Raw genomic sequence first — 24,347 nt, forward strand, 5'->3', positions numbered from 1 at the left:
CATTTCTTTACTCACTTATGGATGATGGGTTGTAGAGTCACGAAGCATGGAGCAAGTTCTTGGTGTTCCATGTCATGTTCATGACTGCAATGCATGCTTCGAATTATCGTCAGAGGCTTGGCATGATGAATATTGTGGACCGCATCTATAATCCTTCACCCCCGTATATAGAGTGGAGATGGACGGGAGACTCAGGAATATACTACATAGCAGCCCACCGACTCGCTTACCTTCAGACCAACTTGAAGAGAATCAAGTGGATGGAGGATTTAAAGATTGTGAAGCTGTTCATCTTTGTCGAAGCTCGCGTAAACATAGCTTTGCATGTTAGCGGTCAGCAAGTCAAGCAGAATAAGTATGTCTATGAAGAAGTGACCCAGGTGATCTCTGCTGAGACAGAATCAAAGTATTAGGGCACTATGAGAAGAACGGGTATCAAAGGAAGGGATACCCCAAGCTTCCTATGACTTACCGTTTCCTAAAAATCCATGACCCCACTCCATATTATTATTCTGTCCATGTAGCCGATTGTAAGACAATCCTATTCTCCCCAAAATGATGTATCAATCAGCATGTCCTACTTATCCAAAATAAATGTACTCAAGGGGTTATGCTTTCATGAATAAATAAGACTTTTTACAATTGTCTATCTTGATCATAAATGTTAACTAAAGTGTTAAGTGATTAAATCACTTAGCTAAAATGCTGTGCTAGTCATATGAACATAATATGAGAACGTATGATAAGATGTTAACATAAAGAATCTTATTGTTCAGACGCAACTCCAAGCACAGGTTCCAAATCCGACTCTTGCACTAAGTCCAGCTGTGGCTCAAGAGAAGAAATTCCTTCTCAAACAAATTAAGCCACCCGAGTTTGATGGCAAGGGAAGGACTGTTCAAGCCGACACCAAGATTTGGATTGAGTCCATGGAGGACTATTTTGAGGCAGCAGGAACTGCACCTGCTAACCAAGCCATGCTCGCCAAACTTAAGCTTACAGGCGAAGAGAGACTTTGGTGGAAACAGTGGTGCAGAGACCAAGCGATCTCGGAGGGGACAGCCACTTGGGATAAGCTTAAGGAAGCTGTGTGAGGGAGGTATCTGCCACTTGCCTACCGCACACAAAAGATGAATGAATTCCATGACTTGAAGCATCTAGGATTATCCCTTGAAGCATATTATTCAAAGTTCATTTCACTCCTAAAGTATACACCTCCAATGGATATGACACAACAGGTGTCAAAATTATGTATTGGGTTGAATCCATCCATAAACACTCGATTGGAATCAAAGTGACCAATGGACCTACAAGATGCACTCATTTGAGCTACTCCAATAATACAAGACGTGTAGACCAAACCAAGGAACAACAGGATTTGGCCTTACAAGGATCAAAATAAGGGCATGTCTAAGGCTCAGACTAAGAGAGCACAGGGTCAATGTCAGGGCCAAAGAAAGAAAGCTAGAGATTCAATGCTATCAAAAACTTTGTTCCAACACAAAGCAATGATCGCAACCTAGGTTGCTTCCATTGCAATGAGCCCAAACACTTCAAGAGGGAGTGTCCCAAGCTTGGCAGAGGGCATCGCTAGGGGCAATTCCAAGGTCAAAATAGAGCCACTAATGTGGCCAAGAAACCACCGTTATGGCCAGAGGGAGAACCTCCAATGTTTCCATCAAGGAGCTGGACAATGAAGAAGATCCATCCATGGATGCTGACATTGAGAGGGCAACGGTTCACGCCACTCTTCACAAGAAGGGTCCAAATTGCCAATTCTCGGTGATTCAAACTCCATCAGAATATCAAGGTAAAAGCTTCAAAACCTTGATTGAGTATGGCAGTACACATTCCTTCATCTCACCAATCTGTGCAAAGAGATTAGGGATAGCCCCCATAGATGCACCTACCTTACTTGTGGAATTAGCAAATGGTCGTGAGGTCACTTGTACTAGGCAAACTGCTAAGGTGAAATTCCTAGTGGGTGGGAAGCCAACTTCTGTGAGATTCAGGGTAATGAACCTAGATTTCCATGAATGTTTACTCGGAATGGATTGGCTAATACCCAATGATGCCCACATCCACTGTGGAAAGGGCCCAGTCTCCTTCCGCAATTCTGAAGGGGAACTAGTCACGACTCAAGGTGAGGCTGGTAAGCCAAAAATACAATTGGCAAAAGTAATACAGATAATAAAAGGTGTTCAAAAGGGTCTACCTATCTATCTGATTAAGTTGAATAGGCTAGATCAAAATCAGAAATCTAGAAAAGAACCTTCATGGTTAAAGGAATATGCAGACGTATTCCCTAAAGATCTGACAAAACTTCCCCCCCAAAGGGAAGTGGGCCATGAAATCAAACTTGTGCCAGGAGCTACATCGGTCGCAAAGAGGCCATATAAAATGTCCATCCCAGAAGCTATTGAACTGAAAGAGCAACTCAAGCAGTTGTTAGACCAAGGCTACATCCGTCCTAGCAGTTCACCATGGGGAGCTCCAGTGTGGTTCCAAAAGAAGAAAGATGGAACGCTTCGCCTATGCATTGACTACAGAGGGTTAAACCAAGCAAACATCAAAAATAAATACCCCATTCCGAGAATAGATGAATTACTTGACCATCTTCAAGGGGCAAAGATCTTCTCAAAGATAGATCTCAGATCTGGATATTATTAGATAAGAATCAAAGAAGAAGATATCCCGAAGATTACATTCAATACAAGGTATGGACACTTCGAATTCCTAGTGATGTCATTCGGGCTTATGAATGAATGCTCCTACTACCTTCAACAGGTTAATGCAGGATATCTTTAGGCCCTATCTTGATGACTTCGTACTCGTTTTTTTTTATGATACCCTAGTCTACTCAAAACAACGAAAGGATCATGAACCCCAGCTTCGCATTGTTCTTGAAACAATGAGAGCACACAAGCTTTATGCCAAGAAGAAGAAGTGCGCATTTTTCAAGTGACAAATTGAATATTTGGGATTCATTGTATCAGTAGAAGGAATTTTAGTAGATCTAGCTAAGGTCAGAGATGTTCTGGAATGGCCAACACCAACTTCTATCAAAGAAATATGTAGTTTTCTTGGGTTGACAGGGTGGCACAGAATTTTCATCAAAGATTATGCTTTGGTTGCAACACCTTTGACTGATCTACTAAAGAAGCAAGTAGAAATTGTGTGGTCACTTTGCTGAACAGACTAGCTTTGACAAACTAAAGCAAAGCTTAGTATCAGCACCCATCCTAAAACTTCCTAATCTTGGTAAGGAGTTTGAAGTTGTAACTAATGCTAGCACACTTGCTTTAGGAGGTGTACTTATGCAAGAAGGTCATCCCGTAGCGTATTCTTTAAGAAAATTGAAGAGCCATGAAAGGAATTATGCTACCCACGACCTGGAGTTGTTGGCTATCATCCATGCTCTCAAAATTTGGAGGCATTGCTTGCTAGGTAACAAATTTTCCTTAGTAACGGACCACAAGAGTCTTAAATGGATTTTCACTCAGCATGAGCTCAATATGAGGCAACGTCGATAGATCGAAGTGCTAGAAGAATATGATTTTGAAATCAAATATAGGCATGGAAAAGAGAATGTAGTTGCCCATGCACTCAGTCGCAAGGCATTTCTAAATTCTCTCATTTTGCAAGATCCATCAACAACAAGGTCTCTAGCCACAAAGGTATCAATGCTAAATAACCCGATTCTTGAGCTATCAAAAGAAGGGGCATATCATGACCCAGTCTATCAGAAAATGCTAAGGGAGATCCCCATCAAGGATCAAGACCCGAAGCTAAAGATGAAGTATTAAGAATTCTCCATTAGTAATGGACTTGTCTACTTTAGGACAAGATTATGTATCCCTGCAAGCCAAACTCTCAAGCAGAAGATACTTTGGGAAGCCCATGACTCCACTTTCTCAGGGCATCCTGGTTATGCCAAGACCCTTAACACAGTCAAGAAGAGCTATTTTTGGGGAAGGCTCAAGGGAGACGTACTCAAATATGTCACGGAATGTTTGTCTTGTCAATGCATTAAGACAGAACATGTTAAAATGCCCGGGAAATTGTAACCACTTGTTGACATTCCACAAATGAAATGGAAGTTCATTAGTATGGACTTTATTGTTGGCTTAACCCAAGTTCAGGGAGGATATAAGTCTATTTTGGTTATAGTAGATATGCTCACCAAGGTCACACATCTCATCCTTGTCAAGACAAACTATAAAGCTTCAGACATTACAAGATTATTAATCAAGGAAATATTCAAACTTCATGGGTTACCCAGAAGAATCGTTAGTGATCGTGACTCTCTTTTCAAATCACACTTCTGGAGGGCTATCTTTGAGGCTATTGAAACTCGACTCTGTTTCAGTACATCTTACCATCCCCAAACTGATGGTCAAACAGAACGAGTCAATCAACTCATTGAAGATATGCTTAGGGCATACTGCTATCGGGAACCCAAAAAGTGGATTCAATACTTACCATTGGTTGTGTTAGCTTACAATGCTTCTTACCAAGAGAGTATTCAAATGACCCCTTTCCAAGCATTGTATGGGCATGATTGTTGTTCCCCTTTGAACTTCTCGGATCCCACTTTGAGGGTAGAAGCTTCAAGACAGATGTTGGAAGACATCGATGATCAAATCAAATCAATAAGATAAGACATTTAAGCTGCCAAGGATAGATAGAAGGCTTACGCTGACTTGAAATGGCAAGACAAATCCTTCATCAAAGGTGATATGGTCTTCATCCGTGTACACCCTAAAAAGAGTTCACTATCTTTGGGAGAGTACAAGAAGCTAAGTCCGATGTATTGTGGACCTTATAAGAGGCCTAATGCTTACAGACTACAGTTGTCCGCAACTCTAAAGATTCATAATGTATTCCATGTTAGCCTATTGAAAAAGTATCTACCTAATCTGAATCATGTACTTGATGATCAACAAATTGTAATGCCTAGCCAAAGAGTCCTTGAGCTATGGCCTGATAGAATCTTAGATGTTAGGGAGAGGCATTTGAGATCAAGGACCTTGAGAGAATACCTCATCCAGTGGAAAGATTATCCAGAAGAGGATGCCACCTGGATGGATGAAAATACTCTCAACCAACAATACCCCCATGTCTTCTCGAGATGAGGACATCTCAATTCCTCTAAGGGGGAGAGGATGTAATATCTCTCCCGTGCCTCCCCCATGAGAACCCCCTCTCCCCTTTTTTTTTAAAAAAAATATTTTTTAAAAATTAACTTAAAACTTTTTACCTCTCTCTCTCTCCCTGCCGACAGCATGTTGGGGACACAGAGAGAGAGAGAGAGAGAGGGAGTAAGAGTGGGAGAGGGGGGCATGTACCCCCAGGTGTAGGGGTGGCAGCCATTAAATGGTTGTCTTCCCCTCATGAACCACCCCCTCCCCACTATTTAAGGGGAGAGCCCCCCCCTATGGTCTTCAGCAATGCCACCCCCCTGCTCCACCTGACATGCAGCAATGCCGCTACCCCCTTGCTCTGCCTGGACGCCGCCAGGCTGTCAAGTTTGTCGCCACCCTCATCATCATCATTTTGTCTTCATCACCATTCTCAGCACGACGTTGTAAGGGCCCCCTGTCAAAAGATAAGAAATTAAAGAAGCTTCTTGAGAAGCTTCCACCAAAAAGCTCCTTAGGGGTGCTTCACCCACGGACCACATAAAGGACACGAATTGTCTGTGAAGGGATTTTTCGTGTGGGAAGGAAGGACTACCAACTTGTAGAAAATTTCAGCACACCCTCCACCTGCCGGACTTATTTCCAAGTCCCAATTGCGATGGCCCCAAAGCGCCACACAAGAGGAGCACATGCGGAAGTAAGAGGAGCACATGTAGGAGTCCCCACTCGAGGCACAAGAATCGATAATACTCCTCCTGCAAATGTTCAGGTTCCATCAAATTCACCCTTTTCATTTCTGCAAGATATGGGTGCATTAAGTTTATATTCTCATAGGGAAAACTTAATTGCATTATTAGAACGCTTTGTTTTAAAAAGATCATAGGAATGTTTCGGAAAAGTTTTAAATTGCATCACAAGGTACTTATATTTCTCGCACCATCATGATGAAAGCTTGTTGCATTTTTTAATATATGGTTCATGTGTTAAAAGGTGCACTTATGCAATAATGTCCTAGTTGCATCTCGCATATAGGTTAAATATAAATTGCGATGCCCTTGTGCATTGGAAGGTTTGCATTGGGTGATTTAAGTTGAAAAAAATGAATTATGTTGTATACAATGCAATTGTGCAATAAAAATCCCTTGTGACGACCATAAATATGTTAATTCATAGAAGGATGTTTAATTAAAGAATAAATAGCTGCTATGGGGAGGAATGAAAGAGTTATATTTTATTTAGAATTTGCATAAGCAGCTGCATTCTTATTCGCGGACTTGCATGGGAAAAGACAAGATTTTGTTTTTATAACATTATAAATTTACATAGCATAACTTGCATACATAAGCAACTTGCATGCATAAGTAGATGTATGAAAAGAAAAAGGGGTTATATTTCATTTGATGAAAAGCTTATAATACGCATGGAATGACAGTTACATTCAATATGAAAGATAGATTAAGTTAAGTTAAAATGTTGCTTAGTATTGCGCTTGCAGAGTTAATCCGGTGTTCTCATACTTAGATCGTTCCATGTTGCGAGTAAGAGAGAGTACCAAGCCTTAGGACACGAATACTAGTAATATCGACAAACAAAGGGATGTAATTCCTCAAGATAGGCACTGCTACCTATCTCGTGCAACTAGTCTGCAAGGTCAAATGCTATTGCAACTAAATCATAAGATGCTACTACTACATCTTAGGCCAAGGGAGGCGAGATCTAATTACAAGTTTGTTTCGTTAAGAAGTCGAGTAGTTGCCCTACTACAACTCTCTCTCTTGGGGACTGATTTGTCAAACTTAGGAAAATTGTGAATTGTCAAGAAGCAAATTGACCAACCAAGGATGACGGGGTTGTCCAAGATCTATTTGACTATAGTACAAGGAGACCTAAGGTAATGAAAATTGGGGTCGGTAGGGTATAAACCCTAACCCAAAGGAAAAGTCCAGACAAGCAACTTGGCTTGCCAAGCCCTTGGAATCTTGCCAAGTCGCAAATGATCCAGGAGCAAATGCTGGGAGTATTCGGGAAGAAGGAACCACACCTTAGTAGTTGGTCGTACGAACGACCACAGAAATGAATGTGATTGTACACTTAAGTACATTGTTTGAACTTCTTTGCTCAACGAAATAATTCAAGGCCAAACACTTAATGCTTCAGGTTAATAGCCTAGAGGGAGAGGCAGGTTCAGTTACCTCCAACTGCCTGCCTGGCCCTATCCAAGGGGGTTGTTAGCCGCACCGAGTGCATGGACTGAACCCACCGCGAGAGGTCTCTCTGTGGGTGCTGCTTGGAGCAAGAGGATGCTTGGGTGACAGGGGAGGCTCTGGTTGTAAATTCCTTGCCTCCAGATCCTGCACAAGACGCCAATGTGACTCGAGATGGGATCTCAAGGCCCATCTACGGGTCTACGGGTAAAACTTGGAGTGAAATTTGTGATGATTCCTAGGATAGCCTTCGGGCAAGATACTTGATGTACTCTAGGACTATGATAAATAAAGATCAGATATTTGAAAAAGAAACTTTCTTGACATTGTTTTTTTTAAATTCAGCACCTAAGTTGCATGAAGGAACTTGTGTTTAAATTGATTAATTAAGAAAGCTGCCTTTGCATATCAAACATAATGTGGTAGGTAATTAGATAACTAAGCAACCCAAGGAAAGTGCGGTAGGCATGACTTGGGTCCGTCCTACGAAAGGGTGGTCCCGGTTAGCTGGGAACTTTTCTCAAAAGACGTGATAACGATACTGTGAAGACCTAGAGTCAGTAGAGTGAGAATCCCGATTTATGATGTTTTAGGGGAGTGGAATGGGACTATGCCTTATGGGCAGAAAGGTTGAGATTCGCATCCCTCTCATTTCCTATTTCGATGCTAGATACTTCCTAAAGACTTGGCTAATAGGAAAGAAACCCTGACTTCAGGTCGGTGCTAAGTGGGAATGGCCGGATACTTCCGCTTCGGGGCATACTCGGGAAGACCTAGATCGCAAACCCTGTGACATTCCTTGCGAGTGCCAGGTGGCACTTTCTAGACTCCCCTCCCGAAGGGCTACTAAGACATATCCCACAAGTGGAGAAGCAAACATGTCACATAAACACAATGGTGTGATTGCTTGCTCCTATCGCATAAGAATGAGGGTTGAAATGAGGGTATTTCCTATCCCTCAAAAGGTCAATCAAAAATAGGGGTGAATGCTAAGCATTCAAAAATAGAGACTCCACCTTAGTAGATGTCCTGAGCACTCGCCTTCATTATTTTTTGTACTTGTAAATTTAGAAACACTTTTTGTGAAAGCATTGTATGACCCAAGCTCACAAAAGAAATTGGAATAATGAATCATGTTAAATTCATGGAGGACACGTCAAACGATCCCCAACTGGCCCCTGACCCTATTCAAGGGGGTTCTAAATAACTGTGATGGGAACATGGACCCAACCCGCCACAAGAGGTCTCTCCATGGATTAGTTTGAACGTAGGAGGACACTTGGATACCAGGGGAGACTCTGGCTATAAATACCCTGCCTCAGGGTCCTACTCAAACAATCTATGTGACTTGAGATGGATTCTTGAGGCCCTGTTACTAGTGCAAGGGTGGAAGCTTGGAGGAAATAAGATGCATCCTCATGGATTGCCAGAATCCTCCTTTTTGGACAAGACTTGTATCTCATTTAAAATGCTAATATAAAGTTTACTTCCAAGGAACTTGTTTGAACTGTTTTCGTGTCAGTGCCATAAGTTACACAAAGGAATCATGTTCCTTTAGAGGCTTAATTAAAGAAGCTTCTTTTAAATGTCACACATAAATGTGGTAGGACCTAATTAGATAACTAAAGAATGCCTATTGAGGGAAGCGGGTGGGTGGAACCCCTAACGCGTACGTCCTACGGTAGGGTGGTCCCAAAGAACTAGGAGGCTTCTCACAAGGTTCTTCCGTCGAATGAACTTTAGGAATTATTAGGTTACAACCCGATTCATGCCATTTTAGGGGAGCAGAATGGGACTATACCCTACAGGTAGAGAGGTTGAGTGGTGCATCCCTCTTGTTTCCCATTCTCTTTGATCCAAGTGTGGCATGGGTTAGCTTCGGCTTGGGTATCTCTACGTAAAGTTGGATGTCCAAGGCAATCCAATGCTACAATGCTGTCAGAAGACCTTGGCCATTAGGAACCCAAATTCAGGCCGATCCGAGTAGGTTTGGCCGCAAACGTTCTCTTGCAAGGTGGACTCGAGAAACCCTAGGTGCGACAAACCCCGTAACATTCCATGGGAGTGCTGGGCCGCATCCTTTAGATTTATCTCTTGATGGACCGCTAAAAATGTGCCTGGATAGTCAACAAGTGGGCACGTTACATGATGGTGGTGGTGGTGGTGGTGGCAATTGGGGGTCTGTAGTGGTGCTTCAGATATGCCCAAGAGAAGAGGAGGAATAAGTGGACTATGTGTGGAACAAGAAGTGGAAGTTGCCCAAAAACACTTCCTCAAATGCTCGCTCAAAAATCTCACTTTTCACATGTACTCTCACTTCTAATATTCCTACTATCAATGCTTCAGCATTGGACCATAGGAAAATTTAGAGGATATGACAAAACACATTAAAAAATCTCAACTGTGCTATACCATACAACTAACAATAAATGCAAATCCATTAAATTTAATGATAATGATTTGGTATGGTTGCATATAAAAAAGAGCCGATTAAAATCTATAGATGGTGGGCATCCAAAGGTCAAGTTGTCTCCTCTTTATTATGGCCCATTTTGTATTGTGTATAAGTTTAATGGTAATGTCTTTCCATTAGGTATTCCACCACATTGGAAAATCCATAACACTTTTCATATTATTTTATTTGAAACTTTTAGAGATACACCTCCTATAACTCGTATTGATGAGAATCCCCTTTTGTTAGATGATGACACTTAGATTTTAGTTCCTGTGAAGATAGTATATGGTGATTTGACTACTATATGAATCAATAATCAACACCATAGATATATATTTAAATATTAAAAAATTCTATTTAAGAATCCGAGTGGATTAAAAAATATTCGTTATCTCCAACTTATGAGTTCCTAATTATTGCCTACTATATACATTCACATCAGAAGTCCGAATCACCCACTGAATAGTGACTTGTAAAGATCCATAGCTACCTTATTTTCTTATCGGAGTATGTATCAATTTGCTGCATTGAGGCAACACATACATATTTTTATTTATCTCATTGATTTAAGTGTATATTCATTGCATTGAGGCAATATGTGCATGTGGTTGGAAATCCTTACGTTTATTTGTGGATTATTCTGATCAATTGAGGATAGTTACTTTTTAACCCCTTGAAAATGTTATTAAAATTATATGAAATTATAACAAAATAAGACATTGATTTACTTTATTAGTTATTTTTGTATTTTTAACCTTTGTTAATTACTACATCATTATAACTTGTTGTGGGTAGGCCCACATATGACATTAGTTCCTCATGCTTGGTTATTAAATGGCATAGACTAATATGATTTGTGTTTAGCATGGTAGATTATTAGGAGAATATATGATATTTTAATAGTGTTTATGGTGCACAAAGGATATTTAATTATTGGGTGCTCAACTATTGCAAAATTATTATATTTTGGATGAACTCCTTGTAGTATTATGGTTGTATGTACATAAGTGCCAGTGGACTATTCGAAGGCTAAATTATAAAAGCTTAGAAATCTTATATTATTATTATTTTGATGTATATTTGAGAATAGATTAGAATTATTATTTTTAGATATTACACTTAGAAAAGTTAGCTTATTTTTGAGAAAAGAATTGGGAAAGATAAACCATGCAAGGAACAGAAATGTATGGGTTTATTTTGAGAAGTTTGAAGATAATCAAATCAAAATAAATACATGCAAAGGGGATGTGGTCACCTATGTATGGGGGGAAGATTATACCCAATTGGTCTATCATGTATGTTGTTTTCAATTCTTGTTTTTTGTGCAATATATTCTTGGGAACACTGGTAACTTGGGAATGGGTGTATTTTCTTATGATATTTAAGGGCCTTCAAGCAAGGCTCACTCAAGTCACATCATCAACACAGAGGAAGTTTGGTAGTCAAAAGGGCCATCTTATAATTGTAATTGCTAAGAATTTTTTCATATCAAGAGAACCCTATAGCATTGTGACATAATCATGAGATATTGTGATTGGAATGCTATGGCGCAACTAACATTAAGCATTGAGCTAAACTATCACCACAAGAGAGGAAAGGAGGATGCCATCAAGTAGAACCCTGCATGCTAAATCAACTCGTTTGTGCAAGGACACCACACTTTTACTTAGGCATTTAACACACACACACACACATCACACTCCATTAACAGATCTCACTTCACATTAGTAAGCACACAATTGACACATTCACACACACAACCATTTACTTCTAGATACACATGCATGGATACAAACTTGGGAACCACTTGCACATATTAGGACTTAGTTATTCACCTCCTAAGGCCTTAGGCATGGTTAGATATCATCATCATCATAAAATGCTTGTTGCACTATAAGCAAACCATACACTCCTCCTCATTAGGTCACATGCATTACATAGTGCACTAGGATAATATGAACTTGAGTAAGAACTCTAGGTGTAAGACTTGGACCAATAAGGACATACTTAAACCCTTTTCTCCTCAAGTATAAACCCTCTCTTCAAGACATTAAAGTATAAACTCTAGTCACATTTTGTGGGATGGTTGTAGGGAATCCATCACTTGGTCCAAGACAAGAGGAAGACTAAGCATGGAAGAGGATGACATAAAGGGTTCATTACCTTTGGTCAACATAGAAGTCCTCAAGGATAATTGCTATTGGACATGCAATTTGCAAGAATATTCACCATGCAAGCATTATGGGATCTTAGAATCAAGAAGCTATTCCAAGGTATTAATGTAGGTTAGATAGGAAGATATACTCCATAGAGGAAAAAGGTACCTTATTTTTGTAATGTGTGAGCTTATATTCAAAAGAAGTAAGTACAAAATCATCTTAATGAAATGGGCTCTAGGCCAAAAGACTGACCTTTTTATAAAAGAGCTTATACCCCCAAACCTTGCCCCTAAGGGACTCCAAAACACTAAGTATTTTGTGCTTTAGCTAATGAATAGAGATATCAGGCTTTCTCACTCCATGTATAGTAAATATGAAGGAGTTTCTTCCACTCCAAATAAATCTTAGGTCTATACCACTAATTAGATTGACAAGCCGCCAATCATCAAGATTTCCTTGATTCACAAAAAAAGAAATGGTAAGTCCAAATTCAAACAATAGATTAGAGGATCTGATCCATTGTCCAATCGCCTTCCTCAGTGACGTGACATGTAAGAAATCCTAGAACAAGTGTTTATTTGCCTCCTTTGCTCCACCACAAATGGGAAAAAGGGAGGAAATTCTAATCCATCTAGACAAACACACTCACATAGGGAGCTTTTTCAGCATCAACAACCACCTTAGTGAGTTGATCCTGAAAGAAGGGGGTGGCCCTCCAAATTCTCTTTGCTCTCCTCTTCCATGTACTAATATTGGCCTTTGGGCAATGATTGGCCCACTTGTCCTTCATCTACATTAAGATAGTAGGGGAGGCAGCTTTATAATCACACGTTGCCTTGCAATGCCATAATGACTGACCCGATGGGCTAACCCTTGAAAAACGAGTCCTCAAACCTAACAATTGAAGTGGGCTATTCACTTTTTGTTTTCTAGGCAGTAACCACTAGTCAATCACATTCCTTCTCACTTAAGTGGTGTTATTAAATCATCTACACAAGAGATGTTCAACTCTAGGGCATGCCATAGATTTTTCCAATCGGAAATATCTTTTTTTTGCAGAGCTCTCGCAAGTAGAGGCTTCTTGTGAACTGGTGTCAACTCATGGTCATAGGCATATGGATAGAGTGATATACGGCTAGTGAATGAAGTGTCTCCTTTCCTCGCTCCCCTTAAACACCATGAGGCATCATCGACCATTTTTTTCCATCTTGCTACCATTGCCTAGGCTACCTTTGATTGCGGTATCTTGATATTGACCTAGGGACAAGTTAAGACAACTTGCCAACGGATATCATCTGTAATACTTCCATGCAATAAAAGTTAACGGATATCTTTGATTGTGGTATCTTGATGTTGACCTAGGGACAAATTAAGACAACTTGCCAACGGATATCATCTGTAATATTTCCATGCAATAAAAGTTAGTTGGCTAGTTCGAAAGTTAATTAGTCAATTAATAAGTTGGTAAGATTAGTAACTAAAGTAAAAACTAACTAACGTTAATAATTAATACTTTTTATTTAATTAAATATATATATTTAAAAAAACCAAGAGTCGTAAATCTAATATTTTTCTCAGATTGACAAGGACCGTAGTCACCCTTCATGGAAGTTACAACGTGAACGAGACTTAGGAGCCATATTAATCACTAGTATTAATGTGTATAGTTTGGATGGTCCAAAAATATTAGATTTTGGGCAAAACTAGCATATTCTAGATATTTTAGATATTATCCTAGAGAACTGGATGTCATTTAAAAGAAAAGACAAGTGATGTTTTAGTTAGTTTTGGAGATTTTATAAAAAGAAAAAATAAAGAGAGAGATTGGCAAAATCAGGTGCGCCGCGATCACAATCTACAGACAGTAAACAAAACTTCAAGTAGGGAGAGAAAGAAGGAGTAATCTGAAAGCTTTCTAATCAAGTGTCCTGGAGTACTAACCCCCTTTCAGAGCCAATGGAACCATCAAATTTATGATCTGAGTATCAGATCACTGATTTTTCCAAGATCCCCTCCACAAAGAGCTCTTTTTCTCAACCAGAAGCCCTCTTTTCTAATTCACTATAAATATGAGCGATGGGGAGGCATGTCAAGATTGTGGGAGAGAAGGAAGGAGTCTCGCTTGAAGCTTTCTTGCTTGCACAATGGGGGAAGACACACAAGGGTGGAGGCTGAAAACAGTTTTCCTCTTCTTAGTTGTGTAAGCCAAAAGAACTCTCGTACAAAGAAATAGAAGAACCCTCTATATGGGTCTCAAACCAAACTCAACTAACTAAGGTGGCATACTAACTGAGCCACGAACTAGAGTAGATAAGTATAGCTGTCGTCTAGCTATTATTCATGGGCGGTGTACCAACCGCATCTACAACTGACAAGTCGGTGACATAAATACACAACGGTCACCCTGGCGTATCACGAGTGGAGCTCGATATCTCAACACTCCCCCTCGAGCTCAATCCCAATTCCTGCACACCAAGCAGGTCTCTGAACTTGCGCAGCTTCTCTGCGCCCAATGCCTTCGTGAATATGTCAGCTACCTGATCCTCTGTGCTGACATAAACTAGATCAATAAGACCTAGTAAAACCCTCTCCCGCACATAGTGATAATGCACCTCAATGTGCTTTGTTCTAGCATGATAGACTGGGTTATTTGCCAAGTGTATACTACTCATGTTGTCACAATAAATGACAACTGGCCCATCTGTAGACTGATGCATATCATAAAGTAGCTTATGCAACCAAGCTACCTCACATGCAGCCATTGCTGCACCCCTGTACTCAGCCTCTGTGCTGGACAAGGCAACTGTAGGCTGTTTCTTGCTGCTCCAAGTGACTGCAGCACTCCCAAAAGAGAATACATATCCACTGGTAGATCGTCTATCAGAAATACTACCAGCCCAATCAGCATCAGTGTATCCATGCAACTGTATCTGAACCCCAGTCTCATAAAATAGTCCATACTGCAATGTGGACTTCACATACCTAAGTATGCGTCTAGCCGCATCCAAATGTGGTTTCCTTGGAGCCTGCATAAACTGACTTACCAATCCAACAGCATAGCTCAAATCTGGCCTGGTAATAGTCATATAAATCAAACTTCCTACTATGCGTCTGTACATAGTAGGGTCTTCTAGAAGCTCACCTGCATCTGTGCTCAGCTTCACATTTTGCTCCAAAGGAACTGAAATAGGCTTACAGCCTGTCATCCCATATTTGGACAGCATGTCCAATCCATACTGCCTCTGCAAGAGCTGTATCCCACTTGGTGATCTAATCACCTCAATGCCCAAGAAATAACGCAGCTCTCCCAAATCCTTCATCTCAAACTTCTGCTTCAATAGCATTTTCACATGAAGGATATCTTCATCACTGTCACCTGTCATAATCAAATCATCAACATAAATGATAAGCAGCATAATACCTTTCTCTGTTTTTCTCACATAAAGTGAGAAATCTGCCTTGGAAATCTGAAAGCCAATAGTGACAAGATACTGTCCTATCTTGTCAGACCATGCTCTAGGTGCTTGCTTCAAGCCATACAAGGCTTTCTTCAACCTGCAAACAAACTCAGGATGAACAGCATGCACATAACCTGGTGGCTGCTCCATATAGACCTCTTCTTGCAAATCACCATGCAAGAAGGCATTCTTTACATCCATCTGATGTAAATACCATCCCTTTGATGCAGCCATAGCAATGACTGCTCTTACGGTTGCCATCCTTGCAACCGGACTAAATGTTTCTTCATAGTCAATGCCATATGTTTGTGCATACCCCTTGACTACTAATCTTGCCTTGTATCTGTTCACAGAACCATCAGCATTGTGCTTCACCTTATAAACCCACTTACAGCCAATTGCATTCTTACCTTTAGGCAAAGGTACTAACTCCCATGTAGCATTTGCTTCCAAGGCATCCATTTCTTCATCCATGGCTTTCTCCCATTTTTCTTTTCCCATGGCTTGCTCAAAAGATGTGGGTTCTGGTTCCTGTATCACTTTGACCATATATGCATAGTGAATGGCTGTAAATCCATCATATTTCAGCCTATCCACAGGATACCTAGCTCTTGTAGACCTGCGCAAAGTAGGTTCACTCCCAGGTGCTCTCAAAACATCCCTGGTCTTCCTTACTCCAGGTGTAACAATAGAAGGAATACCCAACTCATCATCAATGCTCTGTTCTGAGCCACTGGATTCACCATCCACATAAGAGTGACCTGCATTTACATCAAACATGGGCTGATCAACCTTCTCTTTTCCTTTTCGTGATACCTGCATACCACTATCTGCATTGCTTTGAGAAGATTCTCCTGATCTCAATCTGCCTGTCCATGGCGAAGAATGTGAACCACTGCTAGAGGACGCTCCAGGTCCACTAATATTTTGTGACTGCTGCTGTGAATTCTGTGTAGCATTACCATTTTGTGCATCTTCATCATCAATCACATTTACTGGTTTATACCAGCTACTCATCTCATCAAAAACAACATCTCTGCTCACTGTAAACTTACGAGTAGAAGGGTTATAGCATCTATACCCTTTTTGCTGCAGAGAGTAACCAATAAAGATGCACTTCTCAGCTTTTGGATCCAACTTGGATCTCAGCTCATCTGGCACATGTACATAGGCAATGCAACCAAAAATTTTCAAATGAGAAATATCTGGTTTCCTACCAGTATACCTCTCCTCTGGAGTCATTCCATGTATTGCTGCAGTGGGAGTCCTGTTCATTATGTAGACTGCTGTAGCAACTGCTTCAGCCCAATAAAAATCTGGCAAGTCTTTTTCATTGAGCATGGCACGAGATACCTCTCCAATATGCCTGTTTTTCCTTTCTGCAATTCCATTTTGTTGTGGGGTATAACTGCATGAATATTGCTGCTTTATGCCATGCTCCTGCAAGAACTTTGCAAACTCATTTGAGAGGTACTCTCCCCCTCCATCTGACCTTAGGCATTTTATTTGCAGACCTGTTTCTTTTTCAGCCATAGCTTTAAGAGTTTTGAAATGCCCAAAAACTTCACTTTTCTTTTTCATAAAATACACCCAAACTTTTCTGCTATAGTCATCAATAAAAGTGACAAAATAATGACAGCCTCCAAGAGATGCAGCTTTAGTAGTCCACACATCAGAGTGGATTAATTCCAATGGCTTCTCACTCTCTTGAACATGTCTAGGAAATGGTTTCCTTGCCTGTTTTCCAAACTGACAGGCTTCACATACCTTATGCATTTCTGCAACCTTGAATTTCGGCAAACCTGCAACAATATTTTGGGCCTGCATTGATTTAAGTCGCTGTACATTAACATGACCAATGCGTTTATGCCAGATATCAATATCTGCAACTACACCGGTCCCATGTGCAAACATTGCTGCACTCAATTCAGACATGTCTGCATCCAACGTAAACATTCTGCCCTTCTTCTTTCCTTTTGCTATCAAGCGACCTTTATTTTTCATATCCTCAACAAAGCATCCATGAGGATTAAATCTGACCTGCAAGCCCTGTTCAACCATTTGACCAACAGAAACCAGATTCTTGGTGATATTCGGGACATGAAATACATCGGACAGGTATTTCTTTTTCCCATCCTGCATAGACAAGGGAATTTTTCCAATCTGCACAATAGGATGTGCAGTATCATCACCAGTCTCCACAAATCCTGGTTTTTCCATTTTCCTTGCATCCTCCATCCATTCTGCATGACCTGTCATGTGGTTTGATGCACCTGAGTCAACATACCATACATCATTGCTTTCTTCTGCACTTGTCACAGAATTGTTCATGTGCTGCACCATGAACAAATGCTCATTTCTGTCATCACCCTGTCTACTAGAAGATGCATAATTCCCTTGTTGCAGTTTTCCATTCATAATGTCATTCTGCTTTTTATAGCAGTCTTTAGCCATATGACCCATTTTACCACAGTAGTAGCATTCAACATTACTGTTTGCATTTTGACCTCTTTGCCATCCACCACGACCTCTTTGGCTCCCCCTGCCTCTAGAGTTACCACGTCCTCCTCCATAGGACTGGTTTTCTTGAGTTTGCTGCATATTCTGATTTCTGCCACGGCCTCCAAATCGGCCTCCTCTACCTCTGCCTCTACCTCTTCCAGCATTTGAGTAGAAGACAGCTTCTTTTGAAGTTCCTCCTGAAGAAGATGCACCACCATTTCTCTGTTCCTCAGAAATTAGAAGAGCAATCAACTCCTCAAAATCAGGAAATCTTTCACGAACTGAAATGGATGTTCGAAACTGTGCATAATCCTTTCCTAGACCATTCAAGGTCACAGAAACTAAATCATCATCTTCCACTGGTGACCCAATGGAAGCAAGTGCATCTGCAATCTTCTTCACCTTCATATGGTAGTCGTTGATGCTCATATTTTCTCTTTGCACATTGTGCAACTCTTGCTTGAGCTGCATTTTCCTGGCTTGCGTATTTGTGCTATACATCTTTGACAGAGTATCCCATGCCTCCTTTGGCGTACTTGCATCCTGAATATGCACAATCATAGAGTCTGAAATGCTGATAGACAGCCAGTACATAACTTTCCTGGCTCTCTCATGCCATGCTTTGAATGCCTGCATTTGCTGTTGATTGGGAACATCAGGAAGAACTGGTTCTTCTTCATTTCCTGCAACAAATTCCCAATATCCTTTTCCCATAAGGAAATTCGTCATTCTAAACTTCCATGCTTGGAAGTTGTTCTTGTCAAGCTTTTCAGTGACAATCTGTGAAAGAGAATCAGATGCCATTACAGAAGAGTGCAAAAAATTCTGTCACTGCAAAAAACTCTGCTTCACCCTCACAAGGGCAAATCTGCAAAACTGGCGAAAGTGGTATTTGACCACACAGTCACTTCCTAGTGACGATTTTGCATCAACAGTCAACAGGGATGATTCTGTAACTCCCAATGTCTCTGCGCACAAGCATACAATGCAATTTTCACAGTAGCTATTCACCGACCTGTAGAACAGTGGTCGCACAGCATAAAACAGGGACTTTTCCTGAGTGCGTGCAGAAAACTTCCGGCTCCAAAACAGGCCCCGAAATGGCCTCAAATAAAAAAAACAGGGTCGCCAAGAGATAAAGCTCTCTCCCGTAGCATATACTGCCCTCTTGCTTCACCGCGAAGGGCGTCTCAACCTGAGACAATGCACTCCAGCACTTTCCGGCTGTGCTACCTGCAGAGATCTGCTCCCAAAACAGAAAATGAAAGCAACACTGCTCCTCTTACCAGAACACCGCGAGCTTGGCTTGCTTTCTTGAGCTCCTTACCACGAACAAGGCTCTGATACCATGTCAAGATTGTGGGAGAGAAGGAAGGAGTCTCGCTTGAAGCTTTCTTGCTTGCACAATGGGGGAAGACACACAAGGGTGGAGGCTGAAAACAGTTTTCCTCTTCTTAGTTGTGTAAGCCAAAAGAACTCTCGTACAAAGAAATAGAAGAACCCTCTATATGGGTCTCAAACCAAACTCAACTAACTAAGGTGGCATACTAACTGAGCCACGAACTAGAGTAGATAAGTATAGCTGTCGTCTAGCTATTATTCATGGGCGGTGTACCAACCGCATCTACAACTGACAAGTCGGTGACATAAATACACAACGGTCACCCTGGCGTATCACGAGTGGAGCTCGATATCTCAACAAGGCACAAGGGAGCACAAGGAGACCCCAAGAGGCTGAAAGAGAGAGGGGAAGAGGGATACCCTTCCAAGAGATTGCGAGAAGAATCTTGAGAGAGAGAGAGAGAGAGAGGAGTTATCCCGAGAGGCTGCAAGGGAGAGAGTTAGCTCAATTCTCCCCTATCACGATCTTCGACTAAGCCATCCTCTCTTACGCTCTCCTATCTCGAATCTATTCCGCCTTCTTTATTTCTCAAATCTACGTGCAGAAAATGGCCCCCAAGCAAAGAATGTCACGTGTGGATGGCAATCCCACAACTAGCAACGAAGCTTCGAACAAAGGCATCACTGTCAATCAAACTGCGGTACCGGTCGTAAGTAATGTATTTCCAAATTGATAGATGTTTGCTTTGATTCTTGTATGAGATACATTAGGCCCCATACTATGATGCATGAGTATAGGTCATCAAAAAGGATAAATTTCATCTCACATATTTGTAAGATGGAGTTTGTAAAGTGCATGTATCAAGGAAAGTTAATTGCACATAGCTACATATGGCTTATTTGCTGATAGAGCAATTAGTAGGAAGAATCGGTCAGGAGTTTTGCATGGCATAATCGTAAAAGAAGAATGACATTAAAAATTGTGCATACAAGTGTTAAGTAAATTTTACTCTTGATGTCCCAAGGGAAAGAGCAAATGATATTAGGATTGAATGCCTTGTTTTTGCTTGATTGTTAAAGGATGTAATTAAGAAAGGATAACTTGCACGGGTGGATCACCTCCACGATTGCACCGTGGATTAATCCAAAGAGGGCACTACTCGATTCATGGGTCGAAGGTCGAGTGGTGAAGAGGCCAACCACAGGAATGATGTTTTGCTCTCCTAGACAGCTTGCGGGTCAGGTGGAGCTCTGGACACCCCTTACTAGGTCTAGAATGGAGTTGAAGACCTCTGTGGCCCCCAATGTCCAGGCATGTTGGGAGACCCTATTCTAGATAAAGGGTAGAATTTGTGGTGCCATGTGATTTGGACCAGTTACTTCTGTTGGACAGAAGGGATATATAATTTCTCCTGTATGGTGGGAAACAAAGATTAACGTGAACATAAGTTAAGGAATTTGTTTGAACTTGTTTTTCTTGCTCTGTTTTCGTGTCTGTGCTGTAAGTTACACGAACGAATCGTGTTCCCTAAAATGCTTAATTAATGAAGTTGACTTTAAGTGTCGCACATAAATGTGGTAGGACATAATTAGAAAACTAAAGCTATTGAGGGAGGCTGGTGGGCAGAACCCCTAGTGGGTCCATCCTACGATAGGGTGGTCCTAGAGAACAGGGATGCTTCTCACAAGATTGTTCGACCTTTAGTTATTGTTAGGTTAAAACCCGATTCATTCCATTTAAGAGGACCAAAATGGGACTATGCCCTATAAGCAGAGAGGTCGAGCAGCGCATCTCTCTCATTTCCCATTCTCTTTGAACCAAGCGTGGTGTGGGTTAGCTTCAGCTTAGGTATCTGTACATAAAGTAGGATGTCCAAGACCTGATGCAAGAATGCTGTTAGGAGACCTTGGCCACTAGGAGCCCAGATTTTAGGTCGATCCTAGTGGGTTCTCGGCCGTGAATGTTCTATTGCGAGGCGGATTTGGAAAATCTTAGGTGAGAAACCCCGAAATATTCCATGGGAGCGCCGAGCAGCGACGCTTAGATTCGGTCCGCTAAAATATGCTTGGAAAGCCGGTAGGCAGGCATGTTACACCATCCCAAGTAATTCCTTTGACTCTTGCAGATGAAATCATCTCTCAAGAATAATCATCCACAACTACCATCCTCTTTAGTAAACTCATGTGCAAATGTCGGGCTTTATCAGTTAGTCTCTCAAGTCTAGCTCTCCTACATGCTCGTTGGGCTCCCTCAGGATGTCCCAACTAATTTGTAATGGGGATTGCTTGTCCATGTATGACCATAAAAAGCCTATTATGAGCTTTTCAACTTTGGCCTAGGCCACTTGGCTAAATGCTAAGAGTGAAGCCACATAGATCACTGATGACATGATCGTACTCTTAACAATTGTCAATATTTGCAAGAGGGAGCATGGGAAGAAATTCTAGGCTCTCATTTTATCTTGATATTTAGTGTGAGGAACCACTAAAAATGATCATAAAGAGGGATCCCCACCCCAACGGGTGCCCATAAGTATCTTGTCAACTCAACAGACCTCATCGCACCTCATCCTTTTGACTAGGTACCAAGAAGTTTAAGCAATCTAAGCAAGCCATGTTGTAGGAATCAGTGACACCTAGGTTGCAAAAGGGATCATAATAAAACTGAGAAAGATTGTTGGTTCATCCCACTCTCACTTGAAAAGTGAAAGACTACTTGAGCATGACTAGCATAATCATACTAAATACATTATCTAAGGAATGTAAACCCAATGAGCACACACATACCTATTCCAAAACACTAGGAAGAGAAGTGCTTGCATTACTAAACTTGTAAGGAAACACATTCAACTGAGAGCTCAAAAATGGATACGTGAAGGGAAATAAATTGTGATTGCATCAAACTATACAAACAAAGAGATGCAATAACTATACTCACAAAACAGTAATAATAAAATAAAGAGCTATGATAAACCACCCATAAACACAAGAGGGACAAAACACCACCAAGAATACTCAAAGAAATGCGAGCAACACAAGGGAATTCGTGAGCAAACGAGCTAAAAGGTGAACAAATCTAGCACTAGCACTCAATATCTTAATGAGAACACAAGGATAAAACAAGGGAAGCCCACAACCAAACAAATGAAAAGTGGAGACCATAGAGCTCCAATGGGCCTCAACCATCGAGGGCAAATAGATAGGAACGTCACTTGCACATTACATTTTGATTTTACTAAGTTTGAATAGAATTTTAACACTGTCAAAAGACCAGCACGAATATGAATCAACTCAATAACCTCGATCTTGAATGTGATAAGAGTAGCATTACACAAAAGAGCCAAGATTCTAATACACAATTCACACTTGATAGTGTAGCTAGGAGTTCAAGGATCGACATTTGAAAGGCTAGGGTTATAAGTATGGACCCAAAAGACGATGAAATAATACCTCTTGCCTATCTTAGGGTTAACCTTACTGCAAAAGGAGAGCATTTTGTTGACACTTTCATTGACGAAGGAGCTGACTTTAATATTTTGACCTACAAAGCCTGGGCTGAAATAGGCCAATTAGAGCTTATACTGACTAACAAAGTCCTCAATCTCCATGGGGAAAAACCATATTTTCTCCTACAAAAATGTAGAATCCTCACAATTATCAAGACTAAAAGTCTACACATCTTAGTCCATGTACTCCCAAACCATGAGGACGTGGGAAAGGAAGTACTTCTTGGTAGAGCTCCTTAATGTGAGGATAATTACAACTTTTAGCAAGGGTGATCATGACAATCCTCAAGGAAAAGGAAATACGAAAATATCTAACTCAAAAGAGATTTTAGCTAGTGAGAGTTATAGGAAAACAATTGTGGAATCAAGTATGCAATAAAGAGAGAGAACCTATTGGCACAAATATGGGCACTACTACCATTGAGGGTGGAGAGAATATTTTTTTATCATGGGGGTTCAATCCTCCAATGGCATTAACACTTGGTAAGACAAGAAAAACATTAGCACAACAATGGATCTATAGAGCACTGCATTTGAATGGGATGGGGGGCAAAACAATGACATTCAATAAAGGAGAGGAGGTATGGCTTGACACCCCCTTGCAAGGCTGCATGAGAGTTTATTAGTGCGCACTTGATGAATGGGAAGTTGGGCGGGCAAAAATCCTCCAACTCGTAAGTCAATTGAAGAATTACTTTTGGTAAAGTTGTTAAACAAAAGCGAGTCCCATCAAGATTATGAAGTTTGTAGGGAAAACCAAAATTTGGGGAATCGACATTAGTGAGGACATGTTTAAAAGGGCCATGAAGGACCTATGGGTGTTGTGTCTACCATTTAGAGATAGGATCTTTTCCTGGAAGGTGGAAATCATTGCTATCTATAGATAAGCTAAAGAGTAGAGGATTCATGAATGGCTTATGCAGCTATGGAAGGGTGGAGTCCATTCGTCACATTTTTTGGGATGGTTGTAGGGTGTCCATCACTTGGTCCCAGACAAGAGGAAGACTGAGCATGGAAGAGGATGACATGAAGGGTTCATTATCTTTGTTCAACATAGAAATGCTCAAGGATCATTACTATTGGACATGTAAAAGTTACAAGAGTATTCACCTTGCAAGCATTATGGGAGCCTGGAATCAAGAAGCTATTTTAAGGTATTAGTGTAGGTTAGATAGGAAGATATACTACATAGAGTAAAAAGGTACCTTAGTTTTGTAATGCATGAGCTTATATTCAAAAGAAGTAAGTACAAAATCATCTTGATGCAATGGGTTCTAGGCCAAAAGACTAAGCTTTTTATAAAAGAGCTTATATACCCAAAGCTTTCCCCTAAGGGACTCCAAAACATCAAGTATTTCGTGCTTGAGCTAATAGATAGAGATATCAAGCTTTCTCACTCCCTGCATAGTAAAGATGAAGGAGTTTCTTCCCCTCCAAATAAATCTCATGACCGTACCACTAATCAAATTGACAAGCCACCAGTTGGCATCATCAAGATTGCCTTGATTCACAAAAAATTTATTGGTAAGTCCAAATTCAAACAATAGATTAGGGGATCTTAGCCATTGTCCGATTGCCTTC

The sequence above is a fragment of the Lygodium microphyllum genome, chromosome 3 (assembly GCF_053477565.2).
Source record: "Lygodium microphyllum isolate KBCC chromosome 3, Lygodium_microphyllum_v1.1.10, whole genome shotgun sequence".
Classification (NCBI taxonomy): domain Eukaryota; kingdom Viridiplantae; phylum Streptophyta; class Polypodiopsida; order Schizaeales; family Lygodiaceae; genus Lygodium; species Lygodium microphyllum.